We start from the raw sequence: 20,324 nt of genomic DNA, 5'->3' as shown, positions 1-20,324 counted from the left end.
CAAAGTGTTGATGAAACACAGAAATTGCATCGGGATTGAATACAACGTTCACCATGCACACTTTCCTCCATGGGAATAATGTCTCAAACAGTCTAAGCTTTGATCGTTCCCAGGAAGACCAGTAGTAGTTTTCGATGCACTTCCGGAGGCAATCTGTTATCTGTGGACTATTAGAGTTTTGATGAAACACGGAAATTGCATCGGGATTGAATACAACCGTCACCATGCACACTTTCCTCCATGGGAGTAATGTGTCTAACAGTCTACGATTTGATCGTTCCCTTTAAAGCCAGTAGTAGTTTCCGATGCACATCTGGAGGCATTCTGTAATCTGTGGACCGTCAGAGTGTTGATGAAACACAGATATTGCATCGGGATTGAATACAACAGTCACCATGCGCACTCTCCTCCACGGGAGTAATGTCTCAAACAGTTTACGCTTTGATCGTTCCCTGGAAGACCAGTAGTAGTTTCCGATGCACATCTGGTGGCATTCTGTAATCTGTGGACTATCAGAGTGTTGATGAAACACAGAAATTGCATCGGGATTGAATACAACAGTCACTATCCGCACTTTCCTCCATGGGAGTAATGTCTCAAACAGTCTACGCTTTGATCGTTCCCTGGAAGACCAGTAGTAGTTTCCGATGCACATCTGGAGGTATTCGGTAATCTGTGGTCTATCCGGGTGTTGATAAAAGACAGAAATTGCATCGGGATTGAATACAACAGGCACCATGCGTACATTTCTCCATGGGAGAAATGTCTCAAACTGTCATCGCTTTGATCGTTCCCTGGAAGACCAGTAGTAGTTTCCGATGCACATCTGGTGGCATTCTGTATTCTGTGGACTATCAGAGTGTTGATGAAACACAGAAATTGCATCGGGATTGAATACAACATTCACCATGCGCTCTTTGCTCCACAGGAGTAATGTCTCAAAGAGTCTACGCTTTGATCGTTCCCTGGAAGAACAGTAGTAGTTTCCGATGCACATCTGGTATGATTCTGTAATCTGCGGACGATCAGAGTGTTGATGAAACACAGAAATTGCATCGGGATTCAATACAACAGTCACCATCCGCAATTTCCGCCATGGGAGTAATGTCTGAAACAGTCCTCGCTTTAATCGTTCCCTGGAAGACCGGTAGTTGTTTCCGATGCACATCTGGTGGCATTCTGTAACCTGTGAGCTATCAGAGTGTTGATGAAACACAGAAATTACATCGGGATTGAATACAACTGTCACCATGCGCACTTTCCTCCACGGGAGTAATGTCTCAAATACTCTACGCTTTGATCGTTCCCTGGAAGTCCAGTAGTAGTTCCCGATGTACATCTGGTGGCATTCTGTAATCTGTGGACTATCAGAGTGATGATAAAACACAGAAATTGCATCGAGATTGAATAAAACAGTCACCATCCGCACTTTCCTCCATGGGAGTAAAGTCTCAAGCAGTCTACACTTTGATCGCTCACTGGAAGACAAGTAGTAGTTTTCGATGCACATCTGGAGGCATTCTGTAATCTGTGGACCTTCAAAGTGTTGATGAAACACAGAAATTGCATCGGGTTTGATTACAACAGTCACCATGCGCACTTTCCTCCATTTGAGTAATGTCTCATACAGTCTACGCTCTAATCCTTCCCAGGAACACCAGTAGTAGTTTCCGATGCACATCTGGAGGCAATCTGTAAATTGTGGACTATCAGAGTGTTGATGAAACATAGAAATTGCATCGGGATTGAATACAACAGTCACCATGCGCGCTTTAGTACATGGGAGTAATGTATCGAACAGTCTATGCTTCGATCGTTCCCAGGAAGACCAGTAGTAGTTTCCGATGCATATCTGGAGGCAATCTGTAATCTGTGGACTATCACAGTGTTGATGAAACACAGAAATTGCATTGGGATTGAATACAACAGTCACCATCCGCACTTACCACCACGGGAGTAATGTCTCAAAAAGTCAACGCTTGATCGTTCTATGGAAGACCAGTAGTAGTTTCCGATGCACATCTGGAGGCATTCTGTAATCTGTTGACCTTCAAAGTGTTGATGAAATACAGAAATTGCTTCGGGATTGAATACAACAGTCACCATGCACACTTTCCACCACGGGAGTAATGTCTCAAAGGGTCTACAATTTGATCGTTCCCTGGAAGACCAGTAGTAGTTTCCGATGCACATCTGGTGGCATTCCGTATTCTGTGGACTATCAGAGTGTTGATGAAACACAGAAATTGCATCGGGATTGAATAGAACAGACACCATGCTCACTTTCCTCCACAGGATTAATGTCTCAAACAGTCTACGCTTTGATCGTTCCCTGGAAGACCAGTAGTAGTTTCCGATGCACATCTGGTGGCATTCTGATATCTGTGGACTATCAGAGTGTTGATGAAACACAGATATTTCATCGGGATTGAATACAACAGTCACCATGCACACTTTCCTCCATAGGAATAATGTTTCAAACAGTCTAAGTTTTGATCGTTCCCTGGAAGACCAGTAGTAGTTTCCGATGCACTTCTGGAGGCAATCTGTAATCTGTGGACCTTCAAAGTGTTGATGAAACACAGAAATTGCCTCGGGATTGAATACAACCGTCACCATGCGCACTTTCCTCCATGGAAATAATGTCTCAAACAGTCTGGAAGAAAAGTAGTAGTTTCCGATGCACATCTGGAGGCATTCTGTAAGCTGTGGACTATCAGAGTGTTCATGAAACACAGAAATTCCATCTGGATTGAATACAACAGTCACCATCCGCACATTCCTCCATGGGAGTAACGTCTGAAACAGTCTACACTTTGATCGTTCCCTGGAAGACCAGTAGTAGTTTCCGATATTCATCTGGAGGAATTCTGTAATCTGTGGACCCTCAAAGTGTTGATCAAACACAGAAATTGCATCGGGATTGAATACAACAGTCACCATGCACACTTTCCTCCATGTGAATAATGTCTCTAACAGTCTAAGATTTGATCGTTCCCAGGAAGACCAGTAGTTGTTTTCGATGCACTTCTGGAGGCAATCTGTTATCTGTGGACTATCAGAGTGTTGATGAAACACAGAAATTGCATCGAGGTTGAATACAACAGTCACCATGCACACTTTCCTCCATGGGAGTAATGTCTCTACCAGTCTACGCTTTGATCGTTCCCTGGAAGACCAGTAGTAGTTTCCGATGCACATCTGGAGGCATTCTGTAAACTGTGGACTATCAGAGTGTTGATGAAACACAGAAATTGCATAGGGATTCAATACAACAGACACCATGTGTGCCTTCCTCCATGGGAGTAATGTCTCAAACAGTCTACGCTTTGATCGTTCGCTGGAAGACCAGCAGTAGTTTCCAATGCACATGTTTAGGCATTCTGTTATCTGTGGACTATCAGAATGTTGTTGAAAAACTGAAATTGCATCGGGATTGAATACAACAGTCACCATGCGCACTTACCTCCATGGGAGTAATGTCTCAAACAGTCTACGCTTTGATCGTTCCCTGGAAGACCAGTAGTAGTTTCCGATGCACATCTGGAGGCATTCTGTAATCTGTGGACCTTCAAAGTGTTGACGAAACACAGAAATTGCATCGGGAGTGAGTACAACTGTCACAATCCGCACTTTACTCATTGGAAGTAATGTCTGGTACAGTCTACGCTTTGATCGTACCCAAGAATACCAGTAGTAGTTTCCGATGCACATCTGGAGACAATCTGTATTCAGTGGACTATCAGAGTGTTGATGAAACACAGAAATTGCATCGGGATTGAATACAACAGTCACCATCCGCAATTTCCTCCATGGGAGTAACGTCTGAAACACTCTACGCTTTGATCGTTATCTGGAAGACCAGTAGTAGTTTCCGATGCACATCTGGTGGCATTCTGTATTCTGTGGACTATCAGAGTGTTGATGAAACACAGAAATTGCATCGGTATTGAATACAACAGGCACCATGCTCACTTTCCTCCATAGGATTAATGTCTCAAACAGTCTACGCTTTGATCGTTCCCTGGAAGACCAGTAGTAGTTTCCGATGCACATCTGGTGGCATTCTGTTATCTGTGGACTATCTGAGTGTTGATGAAACACAGAAATTGCATCGGGATTGAATACAACAGTCACCATCCACACTTTCCGCCATGGGAGTAATGTCTGAAACAGTCCTCGCTTTAATCGTTTCCTGGAAGACCAGTAGTAGTTTCCGATGCACATCTGGTGGCATTCTGTAATCTGTGGGCTATCAGAGTGTTGATGAAACACAGAAATTGCATCGGGATTGAATACAACAGTCACCATGAGCACTTTCCTCCAAGGGAGTAATGTCTCAAACAATTTACGCTTTGATCGTTCCCTGGAAGACCAGTAGTAGTTTCCGATGCACATCTGGTTTCATTCTGTAATATGTGGACTGTCAGAGTGTTGATGAAACACAGAAATTGCATCGGGATTGAAAACAGTCACCTTCCGCACTTTCCTCCATGGGAGGAATGTCTCAAACGGTCTACGCGTTGATCGGTCCCAGGAAGACCAGTAGTACATACCGATGCACATCTGGAGACAATCTGTAATCTGTGGACTATCTGAGTGTTGATGAAACACAGAAATTGCATCGGGATTGAATACAACAATTACCATGGTCACTTTCGTCAATGTGAGTAATGTCTCAAACAGTCTACTCTTTTATCGATCCCTGGAAGACCTGTAGTAGTTTCCGATGCACATCTGGAGGCATTCTGTAATCTGTGGACTATCAGAGTGTTGTTGAAACACAGAAATTGCATCAGGATTGAATACAACAGTCACCATCCGCACATTCCTCCATGGGAGTAACGTCTGAAACAGTCTACCCTTTGATCGTTCCCTGGAAGACCAGTAGTAGTTACTGATGCTCATCTGGAGGCATTCTGTAATCTGTGGACCCTCAAAGTGTTGATGAAACACAGAAATTGCATCGGGATTGAATACAACAGTCACCATGCACACTTTCCTCCAAGTGAATATTGTCTCAAACATTCTAAGATTTGATCGTTCCCAGGAAGACCAGTAGTAGTTTTCGAAGCACTTATGGAGGCAATCTGTTATCTGTTTACTATCAGAGTGTTGATGAAAAACAGAAATTGCATCGAGGTTGAATACAACAGTCACCATGCACACTCTCCTCCATGGGAGTAATGTCTCTAACAGTCTACGCTTTGATCGTTCCCTGGAAGACCAGTAGTAGTTTCCGATGCACATCTGGAGGCATTCTGTAATCTGTGGACTATCAGAGTGTTGATGAAACACAGAAATTGCATAGGGATTCAATACAACAGTCACCATGTGCGCCTTCCTCCATGGGAGTAATGTCTCAAACAGTCTACGCTTTGATCGTTCGCTGGAAGACCAGCAGTAGTTTCCAATGTACATCTTTAGGCATTCTGTTAACTGTGGTCCATCAGAATGTTGTTGAAACACTGAAATTGCATCGGGATTTAATACAACAGTCACCATGCGCACTTTCCTCCATGGGAGTAATGTCTCAAACAGTCTACGCTTTGATCGTTCCCTGGAAGACCAGTAGTAGTTTCGATTCACATCTGGAGGCATTCTGTAATCTGTGGTTCTTCAAAGTGTTGATGAAACACAGAAATTGCATCGGGATTGAATACAATAGTCACCATGCGCACTTTCCTACATGGGAGTAATGTCTCAAACAGTCTATGCTTTGCCCGTTCATAGGAAGACCAGTAGTAGTTTCCGATGCATATCTGGAGGAAATCTGTAATCTGTGGACTATCAGAGTGTTGATGAAACACAGAAATTGCATTGGGATTGAATACAACAGTCACCATCCGCAGTTTCCACCACGGGAGTAATGTCTCAAACAGTCTACGCTTTGATCGTTCCCTGGAAGACCAGTAGTAGTTTCCGATGCACATCTGGAGGCATTCTGTAATCTGTTGACCTTCAAAGTGTTGATGAAACGCAGAAATTGCATAGGGATTGAATACAACAGTCACCATGCGCACTTTCCTCAACGTGAGTAATGTCTCAAACAGTCTTCGCTTTGATCGTTCCCTGGAAGACCAGTAGTAGTTTCCGATGCACATCTGGTGGAATTCTATAATCTTTGGACTATCAGAGTGTTGATGAAACATAGAAATTGCATCGGGATTGAATACAACAGTCACCATGCGCACTTTTCTCAACGGGAGTAATGTCTCACACAGTCTACGCTTTGATCGTTCCCTAGAAGACCAGTAGTAGTTTCCGATGCACATCTGGTGGCATTCTGCATTCTGTGGACTATCAGAGTGTTGATGAAACACAGAAATTACATCGGGATTGAATACAATAGGCACCATGCGCAATTTCCTCCACAGGAGTAATGTCTCAAAGAGTCTACGCTTTGATCGTTCCCTGGAAGACCAGTAGTAGTTTCCGATGCACATCTGGTGGCATTCTGTAATATGTGGACTATCAGAGAGTTGATTAAACACAGAAATTGCATCGGGATTGAATACAACAGTCACCACGCTCACTTCCCTCCATGGGAGTAATGTCTCAAACAGTCACGCTTTGATCGTTCCCTGGAAGACCAGTAGTAGTTTCCGATGCACATCTGGTATGATTCTCTAATCTGCGGAATATCAGAGTGTTAATGAAACACAGAAATTGCATCGGGATTGAATACAACAGTCACCATCCGCAATTTCCGCCATGGGAGTAATGTCTAAAACAATTAATATAGTAATGAGCTTTATTTCAAAAGAATTAGAAATAAAATCATAATAATAAATATAATTTCAACCACCAAAATTTAACATTCATGCAATAGAAATTAAAATAGCAACATCACCAATACGATTAGAAAGTGCAGTTAATATACCAGCACTATAAGATTTTACATTTTGATAATAAATAACTAAACAATAAGAAACTAAACCTAAACCATCTCAACCTAATAAAATTCTAATTAAATTAGGACTAATAATTAAAGGGGATATTTGAGGGATTTGGATATAATTTCCTCATCAGAAGTAGTCGTTAATTTACTATTATTTGGTTTAAGAGACCATTACTTACTTTCAGTCATCTGATGAATTTCAAGGTGTACTAATTTTTTTTAGTTACTTTAGATTGACACTCTAATGTTATTTATTTTAACTAACTCCTTAAATTATCTTAGATAATCACTTAATAAATAAATTTACTGAAGTTCTTTCAATTACAATTGGTATAAATCTGTGGTTTGCTCCACAGATTTCTGAGCATTGTCCAAAGAATAATCCAGGTCGATTTATTGTGAATGTTCCTTGATTTAACCGACCTGGCGTTGCATCAATTTTAACCCCTAATGCAGGATCTGCTCATGAGTGTAGAACATCTGATGCTCTTCTTAATACTCGTACTTCTGCATTTATTGGTAGGATTGTTCGGTTATCTACATCTAGTAGTCGGAATCCATCATTTTCTAGGTCTTGTTCTGGTGTTATATAAGTGTCAAATTCTACGTCTATGAAGTCTGAATATTCATATCTTCAATAGCATTGTCGTCCAATGGTTTTAATTGTAATTATTGCATCTACTGAATCATCAAGTAAATATAATAGTCGTAATGATGGAAGGGCAATAAAAATTAATGTAATTGCTGGTAAAGCTGTTCAGATTGTTTCAATTAAATGTCCATGAAGTATATTACGGTTAGTATAGGCAATAAATAATATATAACTTAGGGCATAATCTACAATTACTGTAATTAATAATAATACGACCATAGTATGATCATGAAAGAATGATAATTGCTCCATTAATGGTGAAGCTCCATCTTGAAGAGATAAATTTGATCATGTTGCCATTAATAAATATTTTCTAATAAAAGGTCAAACCTTTATTTGTAGAGCTTAAATCTACTGCACTAATCTGCCATATTAGAATCTAGAGATTAATGGTAATTCTGAGTAACTATGTTCTGCAGGAGGGTTATTTTGTAGTCATTCTGTTGATCTTCTTATGTTAGCTCTAAATATAATTGCTCGGTTTGTAATCATTCTTTCTCATATAATTACAATGAATATAATGATTCCTACAATAGAAATTGTAGACCCAATTCTTGATACTACGTTTCATGATGTATATGCGTCTGGGTAGTCAAAGTATCGTCGAGGTATTCCTGCTAATCCTAGGAAGTGTTGAGGAAAGAATGTTAAATTTACTCCAGTGAATATAATTGTAAATTGGATTTTTAATCATGTATTATTTATAGTTAATCCTGTAAATAGTGGATATCATTGAATGACACCTCCTATAATTGCAAATACTGCTCCTATAGATAATACATAATGAAAGTGGGCTACTACATAATATGTATCATGTAATACAATATCAAGTGATGAATTTGCTAATACTAATCCTGTTAATCCACCAATTGTAAATAGGAAAATAAATCCTAGAGCTCATAATAATGGTGGATTGAACTTGAATTTAGTTCCATATAATGTAGCTAATCATCTAAATACCTTAATTCCTGTAGGTACAGCAATAATTATTGTTGCTGATGTAAAATATGCTCGTGTGTCAACATCCATTCCTACTGTAAATATATGATGTGCTCATACAATAAATCCTATTAGTCCAATTGATAGTATAGCATACATTATACCTAATGTTCCAAATGATTCAATTTTTCCTCTTTCTTGACATACAATATGTGAAATAATTCCGAACCCCGGTAGAATTAAAATATAAACTTCTGGGTGTCCAAAGAATCAAAATAGATGTTGATATAGAATTGGGTCACCCCCTCCTGCAGGGTCAAAGAATGATGTATTTAAATTTCGATCTGTCAATAATATAGTAATAGCTCCTGCTAAAACTGGAAGTGAAAGAAGGAGAAGTAATGCTGTAATAGCTACAGATCATACAAATAAAGGTGTTTGATCTAAAGTTATACTTTCTGATCGTATATTAATTGCTGTTGTAATGAAATTCACTGCACCAAGAATAGATGATACACCTGCTAAGTGCAGTGAAAAAATAGCTAGATCTACAGATGCACCCCCGTGTGCAATAGCTCCTGCTAGAGGAGGGTAAACTGTTCATCCTGTACCAGCACCATTATCTACTATAGAAGATGTAAGAAGAAGGGTTAGTGAAGGTGGTAGTAATCAAAAACTTATATTATTTATTCGTGGAAATGCTATATTTGGTGCACCAATTATTAGTGGAACAAGTCAATTACCAAATCCACCAATTATAATAGGTATTACTATAAAGAAAATTATTACGAATGCGTGAGCTGTAATAATAACATTATAAATCTGGTCATCCCCAATTAGAGATCCGGGTTGGCCAAGTTCAGCACGAATAAGTATTCTTATTGATGTTCCTACTATTCCTGCTCATGCTCCAAATATGAAGTATAAAGTACCAATGTCCTTATGGTTTGTTGAGAATAATCATTTTTGCGGTAAGATGGCTGAATTTTAGGTGGTAGACTGTAAATCTACTTATGAGATGTTTTCTCTCTTATCATATTTAGGTCTTATATTCAATTATGATTCTAGACTGCAATTCTAGAGGTGTAAAATTTTACTATGGCCTAAAGGATTATTCTTTTAATTATAACTTTGAAGGTTATTAGTTTGATTAACTTAAGTCCTTAGTATAATGAAATTAAGGTTGATGTTGAAATCAATCCTATTGTTGAAATTATTACTGTTATAGGAAGAATGATTCTTGATTTTTGGGACTTTATCTTTATAGATCACGAATTTTCTGTGTATGATATAATTAGAGCTGAGAATCTAATACGTATATAGTAGTAGAGTGTAATTGTAGTTAATACAACTATAATAGTTATAATAGTTGTTATATTGTTTTCTATTAATGATTGTATTACAATTCATTTTGGTAAGAATCCAAGGAATGGTGGTAGTCCACCTAAAGATAATAAAGATAAGAATATTATGAATTTAATTTCGGTTTTTATATTTCTGGCTGAATAAATTTGATTTATGAAAAATAAATTTATTTGCTTAAATAATAAAACTATAATTAATCTTAATAGTGAGTAAATAATGAAGTATAGTTCTCAGATGTTTTCTCTGACTGTTAATGATCTAATTATTCAACCTAGATGTCTGATTGATGAATATGCTAAAAGTTGTCGTAAGGATGTTTGATTTAAACCTCCTATTGCCCCAATAATAATTCTTAAGATAATAATTGTTCAAATAAAAGTTCTTAATTGAATACAATAAGATAAGACCATTATTGGGGCGATTTTTTGTCATGTTATTAATGTTAAACAATTATTTCATCTTGATGCTCCTATAACTTCTGGAAATCAGAAATGGAAAGGTGCAGCTCCAATCTTTAATAATAGTCTAGATCTAATTATTATTGATGGGATAAATTCTGTTTCCCATCCCATGGGATATTTTATTTGAATCAGCAAAATTGAAAATAATAATATTGTCGATGCTATTGCTTGGACAATAAAATATTTAATTGATGATTCATTTATTATTATATTTTTATTTCTTGTTAGGAGCGGAATAAATGAAAGTAAGTTGATCTCAAGTCCTATTCAAACCCCAAATCAGGAATTTGATGAAATGGACAGGATCGTTCCTATCATTAATGTTGATAGGAAGAGAAGTTTTGTAGAGTTGTTGGTCATTAAAAAGGAGAGGATTGATACCTCTATAAATGGGGTATGAACCCATTAGCTTGTTTAGCTTACCTTTTTACATTAAGGTGTATGATGCACGTTAGTTTTTGATACTAAAGGAGGTAGTTTAATTCTATCTTATGTAATTTTAATTAAGGTAATTTTATTTACTTTATTTACCCTATCAAGGTAACCCTTTAATCAGGCACTTCATTTATTTAATATATAAATCGAAAGTTTTTTTTTGAAATTCTTTTATGTATTATTTTGTTTAATTAGGATTAATTTATCCTGCTCATTTTATTTTTTATATATATATATATAATAAATAATTTATATTAATATATTACATTTAATTGAAATTAAAGTATTATAAGTTCATCTTACCATTATCAATTGATTATTTTAATGCAATTATTACCTAGGATTATAGCTACTTATGTTTTTAGCTTAAAATAGGTTATTATAATATAATATATATAATAATATGTAATTTAATATTTAATATTATTATAATTGGATATAATAAATAAAATTATTAATTTAAATATAAAATATTATAATTAATATAAATAATTATATTAATTATAATAATATAATTATGTAAATTATCTATAATTAGATTATTTAACTAATATATATGAAAGTTAACTTAATATAAAAAAAAGAATTCATATTAATAACATATTATATTAAATTACATAATTGTATAAAATATATTTATTATATTATTTAATCTTTCTTTATTTATTAGTGAAAAGAAAGATTAAATAAGAAAGAATATAATACATTTATTGCTATACATGTTCCATATTAATCTTTAATTATATATAATAGAGAAGTTGTTGTGGTCATACATAGGGGCGTTTCTTTTTTTTTTGTTAATGTTTGTGGTTTTTTTCTTTTTTTTTCTTTAAATATTTGAATCTTTTATTTTTTCCTGAATTAATAGATTTAAAATTTTATTATTTTTTATTTTTAAAAGTTTTATTCTTGCTTGTTTATTCACTTTTTCTTTGTATTATATGTAAGTTTTGTTAGACTAAATGTTCTTTTTGCAGTAATTTGATTTAATTATCAAGTGATTTTGGATTTAGCAATTGATTTAGTATCGGCATAATTCGTGCCAGCAGCTGCGGTTATACGATTGATACAAGTGAATATTATTGGTTAAAACAGTTGTTTATATTATTAGGGTTGAAATATAAATTTGTAAGGTGAAATGTTAAAATTTATTTGTGGCCCTTTTTATGAATCTGTGAAATTTAAATAATAAACTAGGATTAGATACCCTATTATTTTAAATGTTAATTATATTTACCAGGGTACTATTAGTTAAGGTCTTTAAACCCAAAGAATTTGGCGGTATCTCATTCCATTCAGAGGAACCTACCCCATGATTGATAATACACGATTTACTCTACTTAATTTATTTGTTTGTATATCTCCGTTATCAGAGAATCTTTTTAGAGTTATAATTCTCAAGATTTATAATTATAAAATATTTCAGGTCAAGGTGCAGCTTATAGTTAAGAGGAGGTGGGTTACAATAGATTTTTGTTTATAACGGATTTGATAGTGAAATACTGTTAATGAAGGTGGATTTGATAGTAATTTAATTTATTTAATTTAACTGATATTGGCTCTGAGATGTGTACACATCGCCCGTTGCTCTCATTATTGATTATTCTATTTTATTTTAAAGTAGCTTCAATTTAGATGAGATAAGTCGTAACATAGTAGATGTACTGGAAAGTGTATCTAGGAAGAGTTTCAAGATATAACTTATTAGTAAAGTGTTTCATTTACACTGAAAATTTTTCTGTGCAAATCAGGATATCTTGATTATTTATTTTATTATATTAATTTTTTGTTTATTTAATTATTTAATATAAATAATTTTATTGTATTTTTGTCTTAGTATATTTTATAGAATTGATTTTTTAAATTATAGTTTATTGGTAATGTAAGTGTTTTATGAAATATTATTTTACATTTTTTTAAGTAGATTTTATTTATTGTACCTTTTGTATCAGGGTTTATCAAAATTTTAGTATTTATTTTACTTGTCTCGATTTGGGATGATTTATAAATAATTTATAGTTAATGTATCATAATTATTATTAAATTATTTATAGAAATGAGATGTTAATCGTTTCCCAAGATATCTAGTTTCTTAAGAAAAAATTTAATTTTTTAAAGTTATTTGTTTTTATTTAATTTTTTAAGTAAAAATATTAACTTATTTATTCTTTAAGGGATAAGCTTTGAAGTTAATAACCTATAATTTATTTTATAGAAATATAATAGTAAGCTTTAAACCAGCTATCTTTAAGATTACGTTTTAGTTCATTATTTTTTATTTTGATTTTATAAATATTTTAGGTTTTTTATTAAGATTATTAATTTAATTTTAAAATTTTTGTAATAATGATAGAATTAGTATATTTATTTGTATGAAATTTTTACCTTGTGAACTTATTATAAGGAACTAGGCAAAATTGATTTCCGCCTGTTTATCAAAAACATGTCCTCTTGTTTATATTTTGAGGTCTGGCCTGCTCACTGAGCGTATTTTTAAAGAGCCGCGGTATTTTGACCGTGCAAAGGTAGCATAATCATTAGTCTCTTAATTAGTGGCTGGAATGAATGGCTTGATGAGAAATCAACTGTCTCTTAATAAATTTTTGAATTTAACTTTTGAGTCAAAAGGCTTAAATTCTTCTTTAGGACGAGAAGACCCTATAGAGCTTGACATTTTACTTTTATATAGTTTTTTGTTTGTCTTTCTATATTTAATGATGATGTTTTGTTGGGGTGACATGAAGAATAGATAAACTCTTCATTATTATATCATTTATTTATGTTTGTTATTTTGATCCATAATTTATGATCATAAGTTTAAGTTACCTTAGGGATAACAGCGTAATTGTTTTTGAGAGCTCATATCGACAAAGCAGATTGCGACCTCGATGTTGGATTAAGAAAAATTTTGGGTGCAGGAGCCCAATGATTAGGTCTGTTCGACCTTTAAATTCTTACATGATCTGAGTTCAGACCGGCGTGAGCCAGGTCGGTTTCTATCCTAAGATTGTTAATCCATATTAGTACGAAAGGACCATATGGTTAAAATATTTTTTGTTATATTGATTAATATTAATTTATTTACTATTTTGACAGATTAATGTGTTGAATTTAGAATTCATTTATGTAGATTTTTTCTACAAATAGTATTGATACTTTATGATTTATTTATATTTATTTTGAATTTTCTTTTATTGGTTATTTGTGTTTTAATTAGTGTTGCCTTTTTAACTTTATTAGAGCGTAAGGTTTTAGGTTATATTCAGATTCGAAAGGGTCCAAATAAGGTAGGTTTTGTTGGAATTCCTCAGCCATTTAGAGATGCTATTAAGTTAATTTGTAAGGAGCAGCCAATTCCTATTATATCTAATTACCTACTTTATTATTTTTCCCCTGTTTTTAATTTAATGATTTCTTTAGCCGTTTGAGTAATTTTTCCTTATTTAACTTATATGTGTTCTTTTTCTTATGGATTTTTATTTTTTTTATGTTGTACTAGATTAGGTGTTTATACTGTTATAATTGCTGGTTGATCTTCTAATTCAAATTATTCATTATTAGGTTCTCTTCGTTCTGTTGCTCAAACAATTTCTTATGAAGTTAGTTTAGCTTTAATTTTATTGTCTTTAATTATTTTAATTGGTAGTTTTAATATGTTTGATTTTATAAACTATCAGCTTTATTGTTGATTTATTATTATTTCTTTTCCTTTAGCTTTAGCTTGTTTTGCTTCTTGCTTAGCTGAAACTAATCGTACTCCTTTTGATTTTGCTGAAGAGGAATCTGAGTTAGTTTCAGGATTTAATATTGAGTATGGTGCAGGTGGTTTTACTTTAATTTTTTTAGCTGAATATACTAGAATTGTCTTCATAAGAATGTTATTGGCTTTAATTTTTTTGGGCGGTGATTTTTATTCTTTTATATTTTTTATTAAGCTTGCTATTATATCTTTTGGTTTTATTTGGGTTCGTGGAACATTACCACGGTTCCGTTATGATAAATTAATGTACTTAGCTTGAAAAACTTTTTTACCTTTATCTTTGAATTTTTTTATTTTCTTTGTTGGTTTAAAGATTTTATTTATCTCATTTGTTTAGTGAAATTTTTTGAGAAAAGTTAATAGAAGAGTTAAACTTCTAATTTTATGTTTTCAAAACATATGCTTTTCCTAAGCTAATTAACTTTATTCCTTAATTAATTTATCTCATGCGTTTGCGACATGGACATTAATTAAGAAATATGTGAAGTAAATAATTGTTAAGATTTGACCTGTTATAATATAAGGTTCTTCAACAGGTCGTTTACCAATTCACGTTAGTAAGCATACAACAACTACTATAATTCAGAATAAAATTTGATTAATAGGGTAAAATTGAATGCCTCAGAATGGTGTTTTATTATAAAATGGTAAAATTATTAAGATTCCAATTGATAAAAATAATGCAATAACACCTCCTTACTTATTAGGGATAGATCGTAGAATTGCATATGCAAATAGGAAATATCATTCTGGTTGAATGTGAACTGGTGTTACTAATGGGTTGGCAGGTACAAAGTTATCTGGATCTCCTAATAGGTAAGGATTAATTAAACATAGTATAATTAATAATGATGTTATTATTACAAATGTAATAGAATCCTTAAAGGTAAAGTATGGATGGAATGGAATTTTTTCAATATCTCCATTTAGTCCAAGAGGATTATTAGATCCTGTTTGGTGAAGAAAAAATAAATGAATTGCTGCTATAGCAGCAATAATAAATGGTAATACAAAATGGAATGTGAAGAATCGATTTAATGTTGCATTATCAACAGCGAATCCTCCTCATACTCATTGGACTAAATCTGTTCCTAAGTATGGGATTGCTGATAATAAATTAGTAATTACTGTTGCACCTCAAAAAGATATTTGGCCTCAGGGTAAGACATATCCTATAAATGCAGTTGCTATAACTAAAAATAAAATCACTGTACCAATTATTCAGGTATGTATATATATATAAGATCCATAGTAAATTCCCCGTCCTACATGTAAGTAAATACAAATAAAAAATATAGATGCTCCATTTGCGTGTAAGGTTCGGATAATTCAACCATTATTTACGTCTCGGCAGATGTGTACTACACTACTGAATGCTATTTCAATATTTGATGTATAATGTATAGCTAAAAATAGTCCAGTTACGATTTGAATTACCAAACATAACCCTAATAGGGATCCAAAATTTCATCAAAATGAAATATTTGTTGGGGCAGGTAAGTCAATTAAAGAGTTATTAATAATTTTAATTAAAGGATGTCTTAATCGTAAGGGTTTATTCATTAGTAATTATCTTATTTTACGAATAGGTCCCTGATTAATATTGGTGATTTTAACAACTGCTAGTAGTGCTAAAAATAAATGAATTATTATTATTATTGTAATAATGAATGTTGGTCTATTATATAATTTTTCTAAAGATACTGTTATTTCTTGATAATTGATTGAATTATCAATATTTATAGTTTCGGTGTTTTTGAAAAAGTCTATAAATATAGATATATCTAGAATAATTAATATTAATATGATAAATACTCACATTATTAATGTAATAATTATAGTGATTGATTTAGGCTGAAATATTTCGTTTGATGCAATTCTTGTAATGTAAATAAATAATACTAGTATACCACCAAGAAATGTTAAAAATAAAATATATGATAATCAATATCTTTCTATTATTGTTCCTGTTATTAATCCAACTAGGAAGGTTTGAAGGATAATAAAAAGCATTATTGATATTGGGTGTCTTAATTTAATAAAATTAATATTTATTACATTTGATAATGATATAATTATTATTTTGATCATTTCAGGGGTTAGTTTATTTAAAATACCGGTTTTGGGGAGCTTTGGAAGCTTTTCCACCTCTGAAGTTTTAAAAGTGGGGGCTGGACTTATTTCCAGTTTACAAGACCGGCGTTTTTTTTAAACTATTAAAACTAATATTTATATTCTCTATTTTTACTTCTTTATTGATTTATTTTGCTGGTGTTTATGTTTTTTCTTCTAAACGTAAACATTTATTAATGGTTCTTTTGAGATTAGAATATATTGTTCTTTCTTTATTTATGTTAGTTATTGTTTTTCTTATTGAGTTTGATTATGATTATTTTTTTCCTGTTATTTTTTTAGTTTTTTCTGTTTGTGAGGGTGCTTTAGGTCTTTCTATTTTAGTTTCAATAATTCGTTCTCATGGTAATGATTTTTTTAATTCTATTGGTTTATCTTTATGTTAAAGTATTTATTTATAACTATTTTTTGATCCCTCTTTGTTTATTAAATAATTGTTGATGGTTGGTTCATTCTTTAATGTTTCTGTCGGGTATTGTTTTTATAATTTGTGTTTATTCATATGCTGATTTGAATATAATTAGATATTATTTTGGTATTGATTATTTTTCTTTTAGTTTAATTTTACTTAGTTTTTGGATTTGTTCTTTAATAATCACTGCTAGAGGTTCAGTTTATTTAAGTTCATATCATTCTAATTTTTTTGTTTTTATGGTTTTGATTTTAATAATTATGCTTTATTGTTCATTTGCTAGATTAAGTCTTCTTTCTTTTTATATTTTTTTTTTGAGGCTAGATTAGTTCCTACTTTACTTTTAATTTTGGGTTGGGGTTATCAACCTGAGCGTTTGCAGGCTGGTGTTTATTTAATTTTTTATACTTTGGTTGCTAGATTACCTTTATTATTAGTTTTATTTAAGGTTTATGATTTTTCTAATACTTTATATTTTCCTTTATTGGTTGATTTTGGTTCTTATTATTTTATGTTTTATGTATTTATAATTTTGGCTTTTTTAGTTAAGATACCTATGTTTTTGGTTCATTTATGACTTCCTAAGGCTCATGTAGAGGCCCCTATTTCAGGTAGAATAATTCTTGCTGGTGTTTTATTAAAGTTAGGTGGTTATGGTATTTTTCGTGTTATAAAGGTTATTTCTTATTTGGGTTTAAAGTTTAATTATTTTTGATTGTCTTTAGGTTTATCTGGGGGTGTTATTGTAAGATTTATTTGTTTTCGTCAGGTTGATTTAAAGTCTTTAATTGCATATTCTTCTGTTGCTCATATAAGAATGGTTATTGGTGGATTGATGACTATGAATTGATGAGGTTGTGTAGGTTCTCTTTCTCTAATGGTTTATGTTCTTCTGGTTTATTTTGTTTATCTAATATTATTTATGAACGTTTAGGTAGACGAAGATTATTAATTAACAAGGGTATAATTAATTTGATGCCAAGAATGGCTTTATGATGATTTCTTTTAAGATCATCAAATATGGCTGCTCCTCCTTCTTTAAATTTGGTAGGTGAAATTAGATTATTAAATAGAATTATATCTTGATCTTCTTTTAGATTCTTTGCTTTGATTTTTTTATCTTTTTTTAGAGCTGTTTATACTTTGTATATATATTCTTATTCTCAGCATGGGAATTATTATTCTGGTGTTTATACTTGTTCTCTTGGTTATTTTCGTGAATATCATCTTTTACTTTTACATTGATTGCCTTTAAATATTCTCTGTTTAAAGGGTGAATATTTCTTTGTTTAGTTTGCTTAAGTATTTTAATTAAAAATATTGTTTTGTGGAATCAATGATATGAAGTTTTTCATCTTAGGCCGTGAATTTATTTTCTATTTGTTCTTTGAGTTTTTTTTCTTTGTTTATTTCGAGAACTATAATTTTTATTTTAGGTATTTATTATTTAATAATTGATTATAGAGTTTTTGTTGAGTGAGAGCTTTTCAATTTAAATGGTTCTATAGTTGTTATAACTTTAATTTTGGATTGAATATCTCTTATTTTTATATCTTTTGTTATATATATTTCTTCTTTGGTTATTTATTATAGAGAGGATTATATATCTGGTGAAAAGAATATAAATCGTTTTATTATTATTGTTTTAATATTTATTCTTTCTATAGGTTTTTTAATTATTAGTCCTAATTTAATTAGAATTTTATTAGGTTGAGATGGTTTAGGTTTAGTTTCTTATTGTTTAGTTATTTATTATCAAAATGTAAAATCTTATAGTGCTGGTATATTAACTGCACTTTCTAATCGTATTGGTGATGTTGCTATTTTAATTTCTATTGCATGAATGTTAAATTTTGGTGGTTGAAATTATATTTATTATTATGATTTTATTTCTAATTCTTTTGAAATAAAGCTCATTACTATATTAATTGTTTTAGCAGCTATAACTAAGAGAGCTCAGATTCCTTTCTCTTCATGACTTCCTGCTGCTATAGCAGCTCCTACTCCTGTTTCTGCTTTAGTTCATTCTTCTACTCTTGTTACTGCTGGTGTTTATTTATTAATTCGTTTTAGACCAATATTGGATACTTATAATTGTGGTTGATTTTTACTTTTAATTGGTTGTATAACTATATTTATGGCTGGATTGGGCGCTAATTTTGAGTTTGATTTAAAGAAGATTATTGCTCTTTCTACTTTAAGACAACTTGGTTTAATAATAAGAATTTTGGCTATAGGTTATCCAAAGCTTGCATTTTTTCATTTATTGGCTCATGCTTTATTTAAGGCATTATTATTTATATGTGCAGGTTCAATAATTCATAATTTGAAGGATTCTCAGGATATTCGTTTTATAGGATCAATTGTTAATTTCATACCTTTAACTTCAGTTTGTTTTAATGTTTCTAGTTTATCTTTGTGTGGAATACCTTTTTTAGCGGGATTTTATTCAAAGGATTTAATTCTTGAGATGGTTTGTTTAAGATTAATTAATTGTTTAATTTTTTTCTTTATTTTTTTTCTACTGGTTTAACTGCTTCTTATTCTTTTCGTTTGTTTTATTATTCAATATCTGGTGATAATAATTTTTATTCTAGATTTTCTTTTGATGATAAGGGTTATTATATTTCATTTGGAATAATTGGTCTATTGTTTGTTGCTGTTTTTGGTGGTAGTCTTTTATCTTGATTAATTTTTCCTATTCCTCATGTGATTGCTTTACCTTATTATTTAAAGTTTTTAACTATTACAGTTGTTATTTTAGGTGCTTATTTTGGTTATCTTATTTCTAATTTTGATTTTTCTCATAATTTATTTTCTTTAAGTATATTTTCTTTTGTTAGATTTGCTGGTTCTATATGATTTATACCTTTTCTTTCAACTAAGTTTATTAGATATATTCCTTTAAAAATAGGTTATTATTCATCTAAGTCATTTGATTATGGTTGAGGTGAATTACTTGGTGGTCAAGGTTTATATAGATTATTTATTTATTTAATTGGTTATATTCAAGGTTGATATGATTCTAATTTCAAGATTTATCTTTTAACTTTTATTTTTTGAATATTTATTTTGGTAATATTGTTTTTCGTTTACTTAAATAGCTTATAATTAGAGCGTGACACTGAAGATGTTAAGGAAGTATTTTTACTTTTAAGTATTTATAAATATAGATATATTATTTTTACAGTGAAAATGTAATGTTTTATTTAAACTATATAAATTTTAGAAATGTTAACGGAGTTTAACCGCTAATATAAAAAGTT

The 20,324-nt window shown here is 31.9% G+C and overlaps 1 pseudogene; it reads left to right on the top strand.

The window, feature by feature from the left end:
* Window positions 1-18,433: 18,433 nt before the first annotated feature.
* Window positions 18,434-20,145, top strand: LOC126301309 (NADH-ubiquinone oxidoreductase chain 5-like; annotated as a pseudogene).
* The last annotated feature ends 179 nt before the right edge of the window (window positions 20,146-20,324 follow it).

The sequence above is a fragment of the Schistocerca gregaria genome, unplaced genomic scaffold, assembly GCF_023897955.1.
Source record: "Schistocerca gregaria isolate iqSchGreg1 unplaced genomic scaffold, iqSchGreg1.2 ptg000066l, whole genome shotgun sequence".
In the NCBI taxonomy this organism is placed as follows: Eukaryota; Metazoa; Arthropoda; class Insecta; order Orthoptera; family Acrididae; genus Schistocerca; species Schistocerca gregaria.
The sequence above is the reverse complement of the archived record's forward strand: the minus strand, read 5'-3'. Positions and strand labels throughout refer to the sequence as shown.